General features: G+C 43.5%; 1 protein-coding gene and 1 long non-coding RNA gene across 7 annotated transcripts in view; one reads left to right on the top strand and one right to left on the bottom strand.

Moving 5' to 3' along the window:
• The window catches only part of LOC138285862 (uncharacterized), a 35073-nt gene extending 34412 nt beyond the window's left edge, over positions 1 to 661 (top strand). Inside the window, exons 3-4 of the long non-coding RNA XR_011201653.1 lie at positions 251 to 356; positions 451 to 661. This is a non-coding gene — a long non-coding RNA (uncharacterized lncRNA). The remainder of the gene's footprint in view (positions 1 to 250; positions 357 to 450) is intronic.
• Positions 1 to 21182, bottom strand: part of EFNA5 (ephrin A5) — a 423510-nt gene that overhangs the window by 232757 nt on the left and 169571 nt on the right. The window contains exon 1 of one of the 6 annotated variants that reach the window (XM_069226300.1): positions 8793 to 9127. The exons of the other annotated variants lie outside the window; for them this stretch is intronic. The gene's annotated coding sequence lies outside the window, so the exon portion shown is untranslated. Of the gene's footprint in view, positions 1 to 8792; positions 9128 to 21182 lie in introns of those variants that run through there. 6 annotated transcript variants of the gene reach the window in all.

Here is a 21182-nt window from a genome sequence, read left to right on the forward strand (position 1 = left end):
GTTAACAATTCCCAGAATTAGGGAGATAACTATGCGAGGCACAATCGTGTTCCTTTTTTTTCCCCATTTAAAACCTCGGCCCTGCATAATTTCATCGGTCTTAAGAATTTTGTAGCAGGAAAGTATTCTAAAGGTCCCATCCTACATACAATCTAAGGTTATTTATTTAGTTAAGAGTTTTTAAAAGTGATATGTGTCGAAATGTGCGTTTATATGAAGGGTTGGATAACAATTTGAATTTTTTTTTCAGTTGTACAATTTTATCTCATAGCTCCCACCAAAACTCAACAGTTTACAGTCGGGAAATCTCAGTTGTAAGCAAGGAGGGAAGAACAGTCTTCGCAAGCTCAGGAAAGGTGAGTAATGGCAGCACCTGCAGAAAATCTCCTGCAAGCATTTTTCACAGCTCTCATTAGCAACTCACTGACTGTTTTTTTTTTTTCCAAACAGATCTACTCAGCAGAGCATCGACACAGCAGCAATGTCAGAAGGCAGCCAAGCGGTTCATCGTGGGTCGTGGCCTCGTAAAGATTTTGGTTCTACACTAGGTGGCGCTGCAGCAGTTACAGGATTGCCTCCGCTTCCATATTAAGGGCCCGTCTGCCAGCTGTCAAGGAAATGTGTCCTGGGAAGCACAAGCCTTTGTTTGCTTTCAGTAATGACATTTAAGTGTATGTTGTTTTGGTTAGGGAAGTGAAATTTCACAAGAAAGAAAACATTGGACAACTATCGTTTTTCTCCACCCCTAAAACATCTGTCACAATTTTATTGTGGAGTAAGTGTCATCTATCAAATAAAACTGTGCCATCCCAAGCCAAACCACATGAAGGGGAGAGACTCCAATGTGCATGCTATATAGCAAGACAAAGTCAATCATCACACACTGCAAGGGCCCCGCGGCCCAATCATAACAGAGGAAGGTCATTCATGAATACTCACGAGTGTAATAACCATAGGACAAGTGTGTTATAAATTAGCAATATTTGCTCTCCTGTACCAGTTCTAGGTAGGTGCACAAACAGGTCAGCCCTTCAGGTGTGACAGGCAGCCAACATCACCTGCAGCATACCACAGCTCTTTTCTAATTGCCATCCCATGCAAAAGTCAGAAGCATTCAAAAATTGTTCAAATACAGTAAAAATGTCCCTGGGTTTGTGCGCGTGTGCATGTGTGTGTTTATGTGTATGTGTGTGTGTGTGTGTGTGTGTGTATATATATATATATATATATGTACATATATATATATATATAAAATAATATAAAATATACGTGTGTGTTATATGTATATTTCCATTTGTTACAACAACAAATCCATTTTAAATACCACAATGTAAATTAAGGCGTGGTAAAGGTCAGCACGTTGCATACCCTGTGATAAAGGTATGCCCTGTAAAAGCATGCGTTGTGACAACTGATGTTCTTCTCAGAGTAACCGCAAGCCACGTCGGGGAGGACGAGTTCACATATTTAGTGTGATTGCCGTGCACAGTTTATGCTGTGCAAATCTGGGCAATGATTACTGAAAAAGAAACATGGCCTATTATTACGAGAAGTTATTTTTGCAAACTCGAGGGTTACTTCCTTACTTGTCAAAAATGAAGGACAGGGCAGGAACAACCTGAAATACTGAGCTTTTTCAGGTGAACTTATTTGTATTGTGCCATGTTTCAGGGGGTGCAATCTCGATTAAACGCAAAACTATATTTTATTGACCCTTGCAGTGCCTGAAGGTGGTGCAAGGTCAACCTCTGCTCTGTCACATCCTACCACAGGTAACTGCGGATTTCTGTTAGCAGGTGGAAAATAAATGTTTGCATTATAAACCCACTCTTAGACAGACGCCCAATCGTCCTTATTTTTGTTAATGGTATGTTCCAACATTCATCTTGTATCTCATATACAATAACTGATCTTGAAATACAGGACTTCTGAAGAACCCACAAAAACCAGGCAATTTCATGAATATGTGGGCTAAGCCTCAGTTACTAAATCTTGGAATGTAAAATCCTGGGTTAAAATCCCAGCTTTCACAAAGGACAAAAAATGGCGTGGCTATGGGTAAAGAAAATGATCATCGTGTGCACCAAATTGTGAATAGCTGTAATGTAAAACCAACTATTCACTGGACTGCGCCATTTACACTTCCTCTACCCTATCATTTCCCATAGTGTGGTCTCTAATGGACTCTAGACTGTACTCTTCTAAATACAGCAGTTTATGTTTGAGATGTTCCTGATACAATTACAGTACTCTCTGATTATTTCACATTGGAAGCCGCTACAAGCAAGTAAAATACCTAGAAACCAAGATCTTGCTTAATGTTATAGCCAGTGGTGCAGTGTGAAAATGACAAAAGGTGAGTAGCTTAGATGAGAACCTTCTCTAGCCCTGGCCTCTGTGCACAGAGGTGTCTACCACCTCAGCGGACACGAAGTGCTGCTTGAAGGCTAGGCCATACTTCCCCTGGCCCTTTCTCTAGCAGGAAGTTAATGATGGTAGGGGGTGTCTGGCCTTTGGAGGGTACCACCACAGCAGCGACCCTGGCAGGACAGTGAGAAAAAGGCGTCTGAAGTCGCTGCAGTAGCAACGCCTGCTACGAAGAAACAATTCAGTTCAGGCTGTGCTCTTTACTCGTGGTCGCTGTTAGTTGTATTTTTAGTGTTATAGGGCCATATGTACGACCACTTTTTCCCATAGACACAGAATGGGTAAAAACCTTTGCTACATCTGGCCCATACTGACCTCGAAATAAGTGGAACCTTTGTTGCATCTCCCAATCACGGACAGACGAAGAAACAAGGTAAACTCACCTGGTAAAAAAGAAAAACAATCTGTTTCTTGAAAAGCTAATGCTTTGTAAATGTTTAAGGCCAGTTCGATATTACCCAGGACTGTGTAAACGGCCTGAACCCCTCCTGACACAGATGGCCCTCCCTAAACCATAGCCGGAAGGTGGAACCCCCTGTTTAAACATTATGTTTTAAATATTTGCAGTGAAAATAAATACTCTGGGATTTACTTCGGTTCAGACAACCGAAAGCTGACTGGACGCTCCTAGACAAGGCGCGGTTCCTTTCTTCGAGCTAGTCCCGCAGCCATGTTTGTGTAAGGTGTGACGAAGTGAGTGTAACCGCGATGAAGTGCAGCCACTTCCGCTACTATTCGCACCAGCTTCCCCATTCACGGCGTAGTCCCCTTTCTAAAATAACATAAGGTTGGGGTGGCAGCCAGCGTGGAAGGCCCACAGGCCGCCGAAGAGCCTTACAGGGACAGCGTGCCGCTGTCAGAGGGCCCGTGAACAGAGAAGACAGACGCAGAGCGGGGCCTCTTCAAAGGGAAGCCATTTTGACGCTTCATAAATCACTTTGTCACTTTGGTGTAACAATAACGGTTCTCATGTACAGTACTTCAACCTATGCCGCATGCTGCCGGCTGCGAGGTGGCACACAGACCACAGCTGGCGTGGAGCTAAAAACGTTGCTAATGGAGCGGATCCCGCAGGTTGGAACAGAGTGCCCGACGTCTAGCTAGAGAAACGTCCCTTAAAGTAGCATCGGACCCTTCCCTGCGCCCAGCAGCCCTGCCTCGAGGCGCGACGTTTTCTTTGAAACAAAGATTGCTTGATATTATCTTGGTTGGGACTCCCGAGCCTCGGCAAGCGAAGGGTTTGGAAAGCCAAGAACGGAGGCCGAATTTCTGAAATTGTGAGGATGACACGTTAGGGCCAGAGCTGCTGACTTAAGTGCTTCTGGACCAGGTCCCTTAATGTGCCTGTGCCCAAAAAATTATGTGAACTTCTGTAATGCAGCTGGTGCTCATGTAAAGTGCCAAATGACTTCAGGTCGAGTTTGCCCTAGATAAAGCTGAAAACAAGTGTTATTCAATTTCCTGTGATTCCATTTTTGCACCGAAATGGGACAAGCTATTTTAAAGCTGTCAACACTAGGATGATTTAGTTTTTAATTTCATCAACAGCTCGATGCCAAGCAGGGCTTTAAATGGGATGAAAACGTGGGGAAGTGGCCTATCTAATTAGGGGCGTGGATTAAACTTGTAAACTTAATTTCTGTGATTTCCTTAGCGTGCATGTATTTTACTTCCTTTCTGAGCTTTAGATTATTATATCCAGGTATATAACAGAACAGAAGACATACACCTAAAACCAGCCAGGACTATTGGCTTTTCAATGGCTGTTCGCTGTTTACGATAAATGAGTAACAACAATGATCTTGTTGTAAATATTACTGAAAATGTTTCAATTCTGAAATTAAGACTACGAATTAAATATTATTGAGCTCTGTGCAATGTGCAGGGGCCTTAAGAGTGTCTCCCTCCCTCCCAATATGTTCACTTTGTTTTAGACTTTTAGACATGTATGTCCTTTTTCTCTCCACATCTCGTCTATCTGCAGAGCTCACAAGAAAGTCACTTTTCTCTTCAGCACCCTCTGACTGTACCGCCTCTGGTCTCCTTCTCGTCACTTTACCACCCAGTAAATACACAATGCAACTACTAACCAGTAAGCACTGCATTTTCTTTAAATTTCGCCTTGTAAATATTTTTACAACTGTGTACCTCTCTCACACACATTTGCATAGAATCACATTTGTAAGTGGAATAAGTAACCAATGGTCTGTGTGCTCTGCAGGGAGGCCAAGGATTGGATCATCATGTATTCAGAACATCTTTTTGACGCACTGACAGGCACTGTGAGAAACACGCAGTGCCTTCAGCCTCAACTCTAGAACTCTCAATTGTGGCCCTTAAAAAACACCTGAAGGTAACTTGGTTCAAAGTATGCACTATACAAGAGTAGTGTGCTACACAAAAAGATACAGAAACACAAAATCCTGGAAATAGGTTAATATTGTATTCCCTAAGAGTGCTAAATATGAAACTTAAACAGGAACAAAATCACTGACATGGATTACCTTAACACCTTTTACATTAGTTGTTCAGAAATTGATTAGTGTTTTTACCAGAAACGTTAAGGAGACAGGGCCCAATAGAGACATGTTTCAATGTCAGTATTTAATTACTTCCAGGTCAAAGACCTGGACAGCCCCAGTGCACTTAAAGCCCTGCTGCCATGACTTCACAAGAGTGGGCAGTCCTGGCTGTAGCCAACGCATCTCCTCTCACTGCCTACAATAAGAGCCCCCTCAAAGCCAATGTCAAGATAAAGGGTCAAAGTAGGCAGGTACAGCTGCATCTTATGGTTTAAAACAGTGCCAGGTAGCACTTCCTGATGGAAAAGTGGCAAAACAAAAAGAACACCAAGGTGATAAAGTCACCAGTCAGTTAATTGACATTGGCATCAACTGCCAGACCAGTAGTTTATGTCTCAAAACAAACCACCTAAAATGTGTGAAACTTGACCGTATAAATATGGCAACTGCAAATTAGAAATATTAACCATGGTGATGGCAGCGTTCCATTACTATTAATACTCCAATGGCTAGGTGTTTTCAGCTAGCCTTCTCCCCCCATGATTAGGTTTTGTAGTTCATGATCCTTTCAGAATGACAGATGGACAGGCTTTTATCCTACTTAATACAAGTGGAGTGCCAGACAAGATTAAAAGACAGAGGTTCTTACTAATACAATAGGCAATGACCCATGAGAAGCCATAGAGGACACTCTTCAAACCGGCACATGCATCATCCCATCGGGCATGTGACTGGGATTGTATGTCTACCACAGGGCAGTGTCCAAGAGTGTTGAAGCACAATAGGCACCTCTCTTAAGCAAATGTAACATTTTACTTGAGCAAATGTAACATTGTATAATAGCTGTAGAACTGCACGGTGAAGAGGGTAACATCAGAGTCTCCTCCCCAGAGCTAAGTAAAGGCCACAGGATCCATCTTGCTGGTCAATGAGTCCAAAATATACATACAAAAAAGGAGAAGACACAAACAAGTAAATGAGGCTCAAGGATCAAGCGAGATGAGAATGAACAGGCAAAAAATGGCCAAGTGGCGAACTGAAGCCGAGTTACATATTCAGTGTGGGAAAACACATGGGGGACACTCTCGGGCCTTAAAGTTATTGCATACAATATAAAACACCTTCCTTGGAAAACAGCAACTTCTTTGCACTACTGTGCTGAGTGCAGTCCTTCAGAAGAGAGCCCTTTTATCTCACGAGTGCCACCCACACCCCTCAAGAGTGCCACCTACACCCACCAACCCTTGATAAACGAATGACAACTTTTCATCTTGGAAGTCTTAATAGGTAACTTAAGCATACAGACACCAAGTGAATCTATTCATAAAAAGTAGTCAATGCTCCAGACATGAGCTTTTATTTGACAACCACATGCATTCTGGTAGCTGTATTCTTGATTTTCATTAATGTCACTAATTCGACTACATGACCAAGCTACAAGTGTTTGCCAAGACTGGAGCACTGGGTTTTAGGTGACTTGGACTCACTTAGTAACTTTACTTAGGTTTTAAAGTCTTCTACAAATCAGGTGGTTTGCGATTGTTGTGGGTTCTACAAACGTTTTACGGAGATGGTGATGGACCTAGGTGAGAAACCTCAATGCTTTTCCCTCATAAGTGAAAGGCGGAGTCAAACTACCTGAATGCCAATCTGTGAGGCTCGTGTGCAGTCCTGTAAGCCCCGCCATTGAAACAGAAAAGAACAGAGGGAGAAATGTAGAAAAGGGACATTTTTCTTCCCACGTGAAGCTGACATTACCAGCGAATGCAGTGCTCCCCGTGTACGTTGTCCACTTCCTACATGCTTGCGGTAATGCTCCAAGGGTTTAAGTGTGCTTATCCGTTATCCCTGCGCTTTATTACTTTATTGAAATAAATCCCTTGTAATGACAAATGAGGGGCTCCTGCTTATTCTGTATGCAGATGAGCTCGAGCTGTGTGATGGTGGCACTTTTGGCAAGCATCAGGCATCCAAGGCAGGTAACTAGCGGTATGGGGCTCATTTAATTGCACGCAATTAGGATAGCAATATCTGGTCTCCTCCCACTCCAATCCATTTCTATTCAGTCGTCTAATTGAAAATAATTAAAATGCATTGCAACTCAAAATATTTAAGTACGCAGTACAAGGTTACAATTCAACTTGTTATTTTATAATCGGTGATTCCAACACAGAAGAGCGTTAGTGGATTTACTAGTTTGCTTTAAATTGCTTGTGTTTGCTTCTCTTGAACATTCCGGAAAACAGACAACTACTGCATTAGAAGTAATTGCTTGCATCTTGTGGTTTTTGTGTGAGCAAGCTGTTAGTGTACCTACCAGCGGTGGAAGAAGGTTTTTCATAGACCTAGGTAAAACAAGAGTTTGCCATTTCGGAGGTTCTAATGCTCTAGCAATAAGGTAGTTTGATACCATTTTTTTAGCCTGGGGCCCTCTTGTGGCCTTCTGTGACACCTTGACAAGGCAGCTGGTTATAGTGATATAATGAAGCAAAAGCCTTAAATTGTATTTTCACAAATACGTGTTTATTAAAAGGTAAAACAATTGTCAGAGGCATCGGGGACAGTATTTGTTTTCAAGAACATTAAAACTGTATCGAGACTGGTGTGTTGTGGTCAAACTGAAAAACTACATAATCCTAACCTTCCTAAACAAGCATGTGCATGAAAGCAGCACATTAACCGAACCCACACTTCAGCTGATCCTACTCAGCTGGTGAAATCCGTGCGATCAGGGCGTGAACGCCCCAAAACTGGGAGCACTAGGGGACATAGCACTATACAAATCTATGTAACACAATAACATGGCCACAGGAGTTATATAATTCTGAAGCTACTGCTATTTCCGTTTGATCGTGGATTTACAGCATTTGCTACCTAATCTGCTACCTGCAGATTTTACCCCAAAACTTTCTATCTCAGACGGATCAAAAGTTACTAAAACGCAGACGTGTTGCCATGCAGTGGACTGCCTTCTGAAAAGGCTGACTGGTCACTATTCCATTGATTATTGCTGTATTTTCGGATGCTAAACTGGTAATAATGAAGTGAAACATTTGTCTGGACAGGGTTAACGGGCAAAAACTGAAAAATAATTAACTCTCACAAAATATGTTGCATTAGGCGGCCAGATTTGCTTTTACTTCCTGCATCATTTTGTGAACCCTATATCATTTGGTGCAGAGCACGTCCATGCGCTGAATTGGTTTTGCTTTTAAACTATACCAAAAGATAATGGGCTAATCTAAATGAAGGACTGTACTTACATATTCTTATGCCCTCCAATCCCTCACCCAGTCTGCGGTGTGTTACACCCTAGTTAGCCCTCTCCACGCGAGAAAACCACCAAAAGCGCCGCCTCTGCTCTCGCGCAGAAAGTGTTGGCAGCGACGACAGCGCCTCATAAAACTGACAGGATAATGTTTGCCAACCTGTTTGCACGCAAAGAAATGGTGTGTGGCGAAGTATGGCTAGAATGCCTTTGAAAACGACGAAACAAACCACGGGAAGTGCCCCGGGTTAGGGTTCAAACGCAGCGTGAAGACATTCTGGCACATGCAAGGCCTCGACATCTCTGCCCACAAGCAGGCCGCTCGTGGCAAGAAGAAAATGCCCCGCTGCCGTTTTTACAGAGGAAACAGCGCTCTGGTTGTGTGACCAAAACAACGATTAAAACTTAAACTGCTTACAGTTCAAAGTGTTTAAAGTTGTAACCGTAGAACTGAAACACCCAAGCTAGGAGTTTAAGGCCTAGGCCTAATCCCAGGCCCATGCTGACGGAAAGAGATGCTAACTGCCCAGTGTGGCTCTACCGTAGAGCTAAGATAGCTCGGGTGGTTAATGTACCTTAGCGCAGCAGGCCTGCCCCGTTGCCAGTCATTGAAGGAGATTGTCAACCCGTCTCTGAAACGCTGCCTGATGCTCGACGCATGACAACAGCTAGACAACCGGCGAGTAGGAAAGGAGCCGCAGTCCACCTCGGCGCGGGGAGAGGCGCTTCTCGCACTGTTGGTTCAATACCCCTCTGCGCCAGAGACACCGGCAACCGAGGGCACGAAAAGCAAACTAAAATATCAACCCACGTCTGTAACTTTTACCTCACACTGCGGGGGCGGTGGGGAGGGGGAGCAATCACGTGGGAAGTGTACACATGCCCAAAGTTGGCCCCTCCTGCACTCTTCTTACGAAGAGATATTCCAAGGATTATCGCAGTCTCTTTACTTCTCCCCGTGTCTCTGGCCATTACTGAGCCCTCCTAGTTGCCGCTTATCTTCTCTCAGAACGGTTTATTAATTTGTCCAGGAAAATGCTTCTCACTAGCAGCACCCAGAGCGGCCATCTACAGGAATCGATAATCCGCTGATATTTGTTTCTAAACACGTGGCAGACGTACTGTCTATTCGCAACCCTGGCACCTCAATGTGAACATACACCGCCCATGGGCCGCCACTGATGCGAGGTCCTTGTATAAAATCAGTGCCTGTGCCACAGAAGAGCCGAACATGGCGTCGGGCCTGTTTGTGTCCCTCGCCGAAAACAGATGGCTCAGTGGACACCAGATACCGGCCTCCTTATCTTAGAGAAGCAAAGGTCACAGATAAAGCAACACCGAGTGAAGGCTGCTGGGGGCAGGCAGCTATTTGTGAGGGGCGACGTCTCTTCTTTACGCTAAAAGGCTTGGTGAGGGGGAAGGGATATCTGACCCATCGTGTTAGTCGTGCCCTCAGGCCGTGACCTCATTAATGGTGAAAACGAATGACCTAACCAGACCACTCAGAGTCTGAAACTTTACTTGCAAACATTAACCTATCTACTGTAAAGAAGCCCCTCACTCAAGGAATCTGCCTGTAACCATGCCAAAGGCATCGTGTTAAGGGTGGCCACAGGCGCGAGGCAAACCTTTCAGACTTGCAAGTGGATTACTGGATCTTCAGTTTGTTCTTGCGGCTGAGGACATCGTGGCACTGGACAGCAGGGGAGGGGGTAAGGGGCCTGTGTAAGATTGGGTGATTTTGGCATGGGAGAACGTAAAGTGCTATACTATGAAAAATGCCGCTTCTGTAAACAGAAGCAACAAAAGGACTGAAGATGCTATTAGCGGAGGTCATCGACCTGTGAAGAGGCAATTCAGTCTGTGCTGACTCGGCCAATCGTCCACAGGCTTTTATGTCCAGGCTCTACTTCACTTTGAAAAGCATTACAGTTAACACTGATTAATCACAAAGCATCTCTGTTCTGAAAAACTAGGGCGACCACCTCACTCCAGGTAATTAAGGCCACTGCCTCTAGTCCTCAACTCTTCACCAAAAAAACACACTGTTTCTAGATGCGTTAGCCGAATTACTTCAATGGAAGCAAACAAGACTACAACTCCCAGAATGCATCAGATTATTAGAGGAAAGCCCTAGACTGAATCAGTGTCCCTAATATCCTAGAGGGAGGTGGCCATCCCATGAAAAATAGTGATTTCAGAGGAACGGCTAATGAGAAAATACAACGGTCACATTTATTACCTCAAACCTATTGTCTTCAAACTGATCACAGGTTGTATAGTCCATGACAGGATTTAGGCTGTTTGTATATCTGCCCCGTACCAGAGTGTTAGACTATCTGCCTGTGTCGCTGTAACCCTTGCTACTTATTCACAGATCCCATCCTACTTTTCACCCTGTGTCACTCTTTTGAATTACTAATATTTTATGGATGTTTTATGATGTTTCTGCAGAGTCCACACTGATATCTGCTGCCCTACTGCATTTTTCGGGATGAGCAAGTATTAATTAGAGAATCAAGCTAACAATCTAATAGTTCAAAGTATGGCGGTCAGTGGCCATCTGACATTGCTGCGGAAGTGTCTCTGGTGAGGCCCAGCCAAATCTTCCATTAAACCACCTGCTTAGTTTGATGGAGAAGCCCTCTATGTTGAGAGGTGAAGGACAATTTATAAGATCTCTTGATCAGTCTTACCTCCCGATCAATGTCAAGTCAATCACAGAGTGAGCATGATTGCACAGGTTAGCTCGGCTGGCCCCGCATCAGCTTTAAGGGCTGCGTGAAAGGAGGGTGGAGCCAGGGGTAGGCAGAGGTTCCTGCCCCAGAAAATTTAGCGTACTCAATAGGCCTTACACAGCTGATAAAAGGAGGACCAGTTGTGTTGTGGCACCAAACTCGGTATGTCATGGGACTACTGTTTCTTTAATGTCATGTTTATGTAATAGGTGTACTTAGAGACATGATACACCTGAAATTAAGCCATGCATAAACCATAATTAGTATATTATATACCAATGTACTCTTAAAGCAACACTCCGAAAATACTCCTGGTGCAAACAGAATTATCAAGGAAAGAACAAAATCCACTCAAAGTCTTTTCAGACCACACACTAGAGAGCTAACAGAGAAGCTCTTTAAGTAACCCCCAGGAACCACCTCTAGTCCATAGTCAAGCAGCTGTGACCAATTCTGAAATGTGAAACTGAAGAAGAGTAATTTCAATAAAACGCTGCCTTTCGTGGTCACAATACTAATTAAAAAATGCATTAAAAGGTTAGAACTCATAAGTGACCACAGATCACACTTTGCATTACAGTCATCAGCTTTTGCCAGAATTGCAAATATCAAGATTTGCTTTAATTGAATTGTTGCTGAGGTCAATGTAATGATTATTCATCAAATAAAATAAAATGGTATGGGGCTAAAGGTTCTCTGAGTGCAAGAGCATGTGTCTGCAGAGGTGGGCAGTGCACATGGGTATGTGCTCTGCTGCAAGTCATCTGAGGAGCATGTGCTAATGTGTAAGAGGGCGAGACAGAGCAAGCGTGAAGGCCGCCCGCGACAGCAGGAGTGGAGAACACATTCGGATCGAAAAATGCGAACCTCTAGTTGGACGTTCAGGAAGGACAGTGCAGGTGAATGTGTACCTACATATTTCAAAATGGGCAGTGTGAAGAAAATCAACCTGTCTGTTAAATCCTCTGAAAAACAAAACAGTGTCTTCCTTTTGGTAATACATTCAAAGTCATTCATTTTGTGTGGACGTGGGTAACAACATCCCTACAAGGTTCCCAGTGCTGCATTGTCCCACAAATGTTAAGAAGAACGTACAATTATTATTTGTTATTTATTATTATTAGGTTTTATTATTTTTGAGTTTATATTGCGCTGTCAAGACCAAAGGGTATAAGAGTGCTTTACATGTTTAGAGAAAAAGTTCATAGGAAGTACATGATGAAAGTCAGGTGCGTTAAAAACGGTCAGAAAACTGTCAGACAGAAAAATATTATAGAGCAACAGAGCATTAAGGTAGTCCAGAGTAATGATACAGTAATATATAACAATCAAGCAACTATGTGGATGGAGACAGATTCAGGACTGCGTAGTCATTTTGTTAGGGGACCTCCCCGACTGCAATTGTCAAAGGGGGTTGGATCAGTAGTTGTTGAGTAGCAGACATCTGAGGTCTTGTTTGAAGCACGACGAGGAGGGTTGCGGCGAGATTGAGCTCCAGATCTTGGGGGCATTTCCAGAGAAGGAGCGAGAGCATTTCCAGAGAACAAGGCAGCAAACTCGTAACTAACCCCCACACTGTTAATGATTCTGTCATATTCCGAAGCACAACGATGCATACTGAAAGCTCAGATGTCAGGAAAGTTTGAAGGTACCATGTTAACTTCATTATCAAGCATTGGAAAAGTAAATGGGTTTAAACCTTGCATTCATACACTGACAAAACAATACAAAAAATGCCTGCTGCTGTGAAAAACAAAAAAGAATTGATTTGTGTGTACAAATCAAATATACAAACAATTAAATGTGTACTCCTTCTACATTCCTGACCCAAACTCCACACTCCTCCAGATCCTCCCACGACCTCACTCTCAGCCTCTCACTCTTCTTCTCACTGGCAAACACAAGTTTCCACTCCCCTTCAGCCATGCCACCCCTGACTTCCCCTCCTGTGTCACCATAAACCAGCAAGGCCAGGAATTTCCACTATCTGTTACTAAATTCCTATCTCCAAAAATGGGGTTACTTAGAAAAATATAAAGCAGTTTGCGAGGAAATCTCCTAGCTTCTTGGACGTTTTTTGTTGTGAATCTAGGTTTGTCAAATACAATGTACAGTTCATGCTGCTATAAAGATGTAAACATTTCTTGGGTGGCCTAGACTTCTTTTTCTGCCATCTTTCTTCTTTACTAGGCGTGGCACATTGTAGTCTTTCTTCACTAGTTATGCCCCTTACTAGTTTTCTATTGTTTATTTACAAGCTGTCGCACTTTTTGTTCGTCCTTTACATCAGCAAAATCACATCCACGTTATTGCATCGTTTCTGCTTCTTTAATACCCCCTTATTTGCTTCTGGTGTTCGTGGAAGTTTCTAATGTTTATTCTTACACAACACATTTCTGTGTGTTGGGTGCAAACTGCAGATGCTGTGCTTGTTTGTAATTCTGTATGGCATAGGGGGGCGTTGTTGGATACACACATCCCATACACTTAACATGTACTGTACTCGTGCACACATCACATGCACGTGTAAGTAAAGGTCGAGGTAAGCATGTCCCTTGCGGGGCCATGCCGCTGTTGGCCAGCTCCAGGAGGCCCTGTGTTCCTGATGCACACTATCAGTATTCCGGAGACCCAGCTCTCTGCATCAGGGTGAGCAGTAATGGTTTTGATATTGGATGGTTTCTGCTTTGTGGACCTTTGGGGACCCATTTCGACTGAATTCTTTAACAGCTGATATGACAGAGACGTCCATTACCCAAATGGACAGCACTCTATCGATCTGCGCACCACTTAGCCAGGCCGTTCGTCATCATCCTGTCTTGTGCCCTCCTCATATGCACGGGATAAAAAGGGGGCAATTAATCAGGCGTCCTGGGCCCTTCATCTGAATTCCGTGCACAACCGAGCAATTAAAACGTGTAATGAGCAGAACATTTAGCACCTCTGCCAAGAAAAACATAAAAGCCCTGGCAGGGCCGCGTGTGTGAGTTTCAGGAGAAGCCCAGTCTGAGGTTTTAAATATAGATGTTCCCGCCGCGCGCCTCGCGCTCGCTCTCTGTGAGACGCCTCGTGCAGAGAATTCCGTTTCTGATAAAGTGAAGGCAGATCCCATGAAGGCACCAGGGAAGTGGCCTCGTCAGGCAACCAGCTCTGGATTGAACAGGGGTTGCCACCTCAGGCTGCCACCGTCCCGGGATCCTGTATGCCGGCTGCGCGAGCTCCTTGACCCCGAGGCCTGCAGACTGACCGCCCTCGTGCGTGGGCGGCCCCTCTTCACTAAGCATAAAAACAGGCAGAATTAAGCGCATCTCGGGGTTACATTTGCCGCGAGTGTCGCACTGCTCTTTATCCAGGCCTTTTGCAGCTATTTCCATTTTGAAAGTCTAGTGGAGCTAGATTTCCCCGGGGCCCAGTTTTACGAGGCTATAAAGAGTGTCAACCAGAGACGGCAGCCTGTGCACCTGAGCCGCAGACAGAGCCATCAAACACCGTTTAATTGCTGAATGGCACTGCGTGGCTGGGCCTGAATTCTGATCTCAAAATATTAGCCCTGCTGCTGTCTGCACCAATAAGACTGCTATGGTGCTCACAGATAAGAGCAATTAAACCAGGCAACAGTGAACAATTCCACATTTTAACTTGCCATATACTTTAAGGATGGACAAATTGGTAATCACCTTTGAGACCTATTGCCTCTCCCAATACCTTTTGCTCATGTTGTACAGAAACACTACTGCACGAGCAAAAGGAAAAATAATGTGCATTGATGCAGCTGTGGTGACCGCGCCTTTTGGTGTGTGTGCACAGCACTATGATGTATGCACGATAGCATCATGATGCCTATGTGTGATGTAAGCGTCGTTTTTTATATTGACGAAACCAAGATGGCGCAGTAAAAAAATAAAATTTTTAAAAAATACATATATTTCTATATGAAAAACATGAAAACATTAGACTGGGGTGTGGAAAAGGAGGGAGCAACAGAGGAGTGGGCCAAGGTGGTGGGGCAGTTTGGTTGAATAACTAAATTGCATTCAAACACACACTTGTATGTGTTTATGTAGCAGGGCAGTTGCATCAACAGTCGAGTTAGACCAACTGTCTAATAATTTAAGTAATGGACAAACTAGTTACTGTGTTTGCATCTGAATGTGTGCAGGTCTGTGTTTGTGTGTCTTTGTCTACATGCATCCATGCAGTGAGAAACACAAAAATGCTAAAAATCCAGAATCCAGTCCATGCCTATATGGGTATATCGCTTGTGCATAAAGTTCATTTATTAACAATTGAATGTTTGCTTCTGTATAAGTAGAGAGAGAGAGAGAGAGTGTGTGTGTGTGTGTGTGTGTGTGCGTATGTGTGGAGGTAGATGAATGTGTATTGTCTTGGTGCAAGCACCTCTTTTCCAAATGTGTGTATCATTGTAGATATCTACTTGCAGCAGGACTGTCTCCAGCACTAGATGATGATAGCAGTGTTGTCATACTATAAAATCCTTTTCTCCTTGGCAGTCATCAGAATTCCAAGGAAAATGTATTTGGGCAGAATCTTGGCAGAACCACGCACACCTGCTGCTGTGTTGCATTGAGTGGTCAGGCCGTGTGAAATAGTGTAACAAATGATAACGACGTCCACCAAATGTGTAGTCTGTGCTAGTTATTTTGTTGCAGAAAGCCTCATTTGATCTGCTTGTTTCTGCAACTCTGCAAACTCTTAGGATAAACACAATGGCAACTTTCCAACTTACGATCCTCAGACCCCCTTGCGGCACAGATGGTTGACTGATGCAGTAACAACAGAGAAGGACAACCTATGGCTATTCAGATTACCAAGATGAACACCAGATAAATGAAAAGAAAATGAACAACCAAGCAGCTGACAAATGATGTGGAGAATGCCAGGCGCCAAATATAAGTTCACTGTATGCACCATCCATCAAAATTAACTTGAGGGGAGGGCATTCTTCCTTAAAGGAGTTTCAGTTCAATTTAATGTGCCGTGACAAAACTGTGACACAAAACCACACAAGTAGCATGAGCACATTCTATGGTTCATGTTGGGCCAGGCTGATTTCTATTAGCGTGAAAATGGACTCAGATAAATAGTAGGCGGGGAAGGGAAAACCAGGAAAGTAGCAAAACAAATGCAAAAAATGGCAAAATCAAAGACTTAAAAACTTTTTTGCAATGAAAAGTAAACTTTGGACCCTCGCTACTCCCATTTTCCAACTTCCAGAATAAGGGATTAAAATACTCCCACCTTTAACATCGTATGAGAACCCTTGCTTCAGGCAATCCAAATAATATTGTAGCGATTTAACAACTGACAAGTCTGTTAAAGGAACAAAGTCCAGATGAAGCCTACATATTTTTTATTAATTAAAGAAGCAATATAAAAGCTCATCCTAAAATTCAGAGTGCATTTCTTGAATTCACTCTTTCTTTCCCCCTTGCACTTTCTCTGCAATTCGTCACTTCACACCTTTTAGTGAAGATCAGGTCGACAAAGGTTTAAAGCTTTTCTTCCTGTAACATTTTTTGCTTGTTTTGATAATGACTGAGTATACCCTGCTGACACAATTAGCAAAGTAAATCCTGGAACACTGCCTGAACAATCAGCAGCGTCAACGCGGTGTTTAAATGCAGTCACCTTTATTCAACCCTCACCAGGGCCAACCATATTCAAATCAAGAAGTATAGCATATGTTAAATGTTTTGTGCTTCGAGGGACCGTAACCCATTTTTGGATTCGTACTGCACCTCTTGTCACCCTGGAAGAAATCACCAACAACCACATCCAAATCTTGTCTCTAACTTTTCCACCCACATACACTCATGCAAAGACTATACAATGACAGTAATTAAGGTGCCAACCACATTCACTGTTTACACAGCTGTCATCTGTCTACTTGCAGACCAGGGACAGTGGCAGTCTCGGGCATGTCACATTTTGTGCTAGTTACGTCATGCTCTTAGTCAGTGGAAAGGACAACACAGGGGCAATCTTCACACAGAACACTCCATTTGCCACCTTACCAGCAACCGGTCCTCTAAGACTAACATCAGGATGCTTCTGAAGGTCGAACTCTTCAACTAGGCCAGGGTTCTGCAAAGTAGGTCCTGGAGAGCCAGGTCCATGCAAGATAATAGCATATCCACATTTAGAAAAATGTAGATTTCTGAAACATCTTTTTCCTAAATGTGGATATGCTAAAAACCTGGCATGGACCCGGCTCTCCAGGACCGTCTTTGCAGAACCCTGAACTAGGCTGGTTGAGATTCTGTCCCACAGCGGGAGAGCCTGTCAGTGATGGGCACGACTGAGACCGTACACTGCCTGCTCGCTACTGGCTCAAAATACTCAGCCTCGGCCCTATGTTCCCCAATATCCCAACCTCACCTAGCCATGATAAGAAGCGTGTGCTTTCAATGGAAGCAAGTCACAGACACTCATCTACACAGGTCTGGATGCGCTCTGCAGGATCTCAGAGACAGGTTCAGGGTTCGCCATCCAGCATGAAGAACACGTTTGCTTGCACGGTACCTGTGTGGAGCACCAGGAATGGCAAACCACCTGCACCTATCTTCATATCCTAAAGCATGCGTTTGCCGTATAGACAGTAACAGAGTACACTGCATGCACAAGTGGTTATGTCTTGCTTTGATGGTCTACGGACAAAGCTGTGTCAGCAGCTCCAAGACCAGGGAACTTTGCTTTCAACTTGTGTAATGCAAGGCTTTATCACTGCAAAAAGGATACGCAACGCGCAGTAAGGGGAATCGATAAAAACCCAGCGAGACTTTTTACAGCTCACAAAAGATTGCACAGAGTTTAGTGCAATTTGTTAAAGCATCTCAGTCTTATGGGAAACTTTTTGTAGCAAAAATAACAGCTTGTTTTGATGCAGCGTTGAAAATTGTAGTATCCAGAACTGCGCTCCCTGGGAGCCTCCTACTGGCGACTGCCTCAACAGACTCCTTTTTATTCTGCCTTGGAGAGTGAATTTCCAGCTCAAATTTCCAGTGATGCAACAAATTAACTTTTCGGAACTCCGGGATCTTTGTGAACAGTTCCACAAAAATAATGTCAGAAACACTTAATTAAAATACATTTATTGCTGTTGGATTAATTATTGTACTTGACTTGCTCTTCCTTATAACTGTCCAGCACTCCACTGCCTCTCGGGTTAGGGTGCACTAAAATACGTTTTTTAAATAAATACATAAATAAAATGTTAAACAAATAGAGAGACCTTGTACTGGAACATTAGAACTGCATAATAGTAAAGACTCCTCTACCAGGCTTGAGCGGTACTGATTTCTGCGCAGCGCCCTCTTGTCAGGATGAAATAACTTTGCCATGTAGCTAGGTATGACTCCAAGTGTTCTTTGATCAGACCAAACCCTGGGTGCATGCTCTCAGATGCCTCTCCTGCCATCACTGTGCGGTTTTAATTAAATCCATTTTCTACACTTATGCCAGCTGTGCAGGAAGGATGTTTTGTTTCAAGGGGTTCCTCTAATTTCCTCTTCGGTGACCTTTCTTGGAATGAACAGGAAGCTTATTAGAAGGGAACAAGCAAATGAGTACATATATCTTAAACACATAGGTCAAAAGTGTGCGTGTGCGAGAAAGTGTGTGTATGTGTATGCGCGTGCCTCAAACATGTCTCTATACGCATGTATACGTGGTTATCATTATTTATATGAGTGTGTGTGTCCAAACACATACACCACCACCACACAAGCACTTATAAGTGCTATGGTGGCTACATCAGTTATGCTTCATTCATTTTCCCCTGAAATAAATACATCAGTGGGGCCTATGCTTTATTGAATTTTAGTTTTATGTAAATTACTGCCAGGATGAGAGGTGCACACACCGGCTTGAACATCCATGAGTTTACATTAGCCAAATGGCAAAATCTGAATAAAAAGCAGCAGTCAACTTTAAAGCATCAGTTCTGACATGCACATAGCAAAATACAGTCCAGGTTTGTCATTGCATTCCTATTGTCCCCGCATTCTTCCATGCTCCTCAACCTGCGCTCACAAGTGGTTTCAAGTTGATGTTCAAACACAAGCAAACACTTGATTGCAAACAGGGTTCCAGTCCAGTTTTGGAAGATACAGCGACAAGATTACTCGGAATTAGCAACGGCTTTTGTCAATTACTATGCATCTCTGTACCGCAGAGGGCATGGTTGTTGGGTGAGTCTTCCCAAGGGGTGAGAGGTGCGGGTCGGCTGGATGTGCTCACTTATTACTGGGTAAGCGTGGTTTTACCCTCAAAGGGTACATAGACAGGCTTTGAGGGTGGTGTTTTAGGCAGCAATGTGTTGGCTCGAAAACTTTCTTGTTGGCAGATGCCCTGTTACAGAAAGTGAGTAAGCCCGCAAGGCTTCTTTGAAGTATTAGCTGAATGATGAGAACCAACCAGATCTACTTCAGACCACTAAAGGCTGCGAAGAGGTGGAATGCTTCAGTAAAACTACTGTAAGTTTTTAGATATGAGGTATCGCTCTTAGGAGTGAATTGACTCATTTATACTGTACAAATCATGGTGTACCACTTCAAAGGTGGAGTACTTTTGTGAGAGGACAGAGGTTGCTTTGTAAATCACAAGGGTCCGACGCTCAACATTTCAACACTAGCTGCTAACAGTACGCCCCCACCGGTGCAAACATATTCATACCACCACATCTCTAGGAAGGGAGATTGCAAATGTGATCTAAAGGATGGATCGCACAAAAAGCCAACTCTGATGGGGACATATGAATAATGAAGTGAGGTAGATCACAGCCGGTAGTTTGGTGGCTATCAGCAAGCAGCTCAAAAAGCATGACTGAAAGACAACTCGAGACTGATAGCCAGTGGAGTGAAGAACTGGGATGGATCACAGACAGCAGATTGACAGCTTATATGCCCTCTAATGATTGGGGCACCTCAGATAAGTAGCTAGTGAGGCACCAGTATCTGCAGAATGCCAAGTGCAATTCAACTTGCATCCAGGTATGATCATACTATCAAAACTTGGACATAATAGGAGGAGGAACTTCTATCTGAAAAAACAAACTGGTTGAGTTCTTTGGGTCGGAAAGCGGAAACACAGCAGTCTGTCCCAAAGTGTAGCTCCTTACCCACAGAAGATTGTTCCTCCCAGGGATGCTACTAGAGATTAAGTGACATGGAAAACCCTACCTCCGCCAACGAAAGGCCTGTATGACTTCCCAGCTACTTATCTCCATGGCACTTCGTGGCAGTAATACAGTGTCTAAATAAATGACATATTTCTGCAGCCAGGACCTCAAAAATGGGAAGGAAGGCTCTTCATAGAGCACATGAATATGGAGGAAAGTGTTTTTGTAGCAATTCTTCTTTCCATTACCATATACTGCACACAATTTAACAAAAGTACACTTTTTTTCCTCAAGAAAGGTACAAAACAAATGTGATCTGCTAAACACGATAGTTTTATATGTGTTTAAGTCTATCCACAGTCCATTTATATTACAACTGAAATCCATATTCTTGTTAGACATCTCCTTCATTTTTAAGAAGATTAATGAGGCATTCTTCACTTACAGAGCCCATAAAACTATGCATGCAACAAGGCACAAAAAATTAGTTTCTCTTCAGAAATATTTGTTCGAATCCATTTGCTCTCCACCAGCCCAATGCGATCCTCTGCCCTCGTTTATTGTCACAGCTCTGATTCCTTTCAATTTCAACCCTTCCAGCTGCTGATGTCATAGGTCTGGTCTTTCCTATATGCCCACCCTTTCAATGCAAAGGTTACTTCTGTGCCCTTTAGTCACTCCTTTGCTGTCACAGTCCAGGAAGGACCTCAAGACCTGGCTCTTCGACTGAGCAGCACGCCCACAAACAGCGCCTTGAGACCCTAAAGGTGATTAGCTGCTCTTTAGCAATCTCTGATTGATTGAGGTCACTGTTACTCTTCTGTTCTTTCGTCGCTTCAATGTGTCCTCTTCCCCTCTCTCTTATAGTCCCACTCTGCTGCACTTTTACCCCTCTATGCGCACACACACAGAGCTTTTAAAATAATGACTGCAAACTCCTCTCCTCTCCAGAAGCAGGGAAGGACTAACAACTAATCTTTTCATGGAGCTATGAACTATAAAGGCATCAATTAATGGGCAAAAAATTGGTATCACTTAATTTTCAAACTGGAAAATCTCGGAACCTATTTGAGGGGATATTACAGAGA

Source organism: Pleurodeles waltl, chromosome 1_1, assembly GCF_031143425.1.
Source record: "Pleurodeles waltl isolate 20211129_DDA chromosome 1_1, aPleWal1.hap1.20221129, whole genome shotgun sequence".
Taxonomy (NCBI): Eukaryota; Metazoa; Chordata; class Amphibia; order Caudata; family Salamandridae; genus Pleurodeles; species Pleurodeles waltl.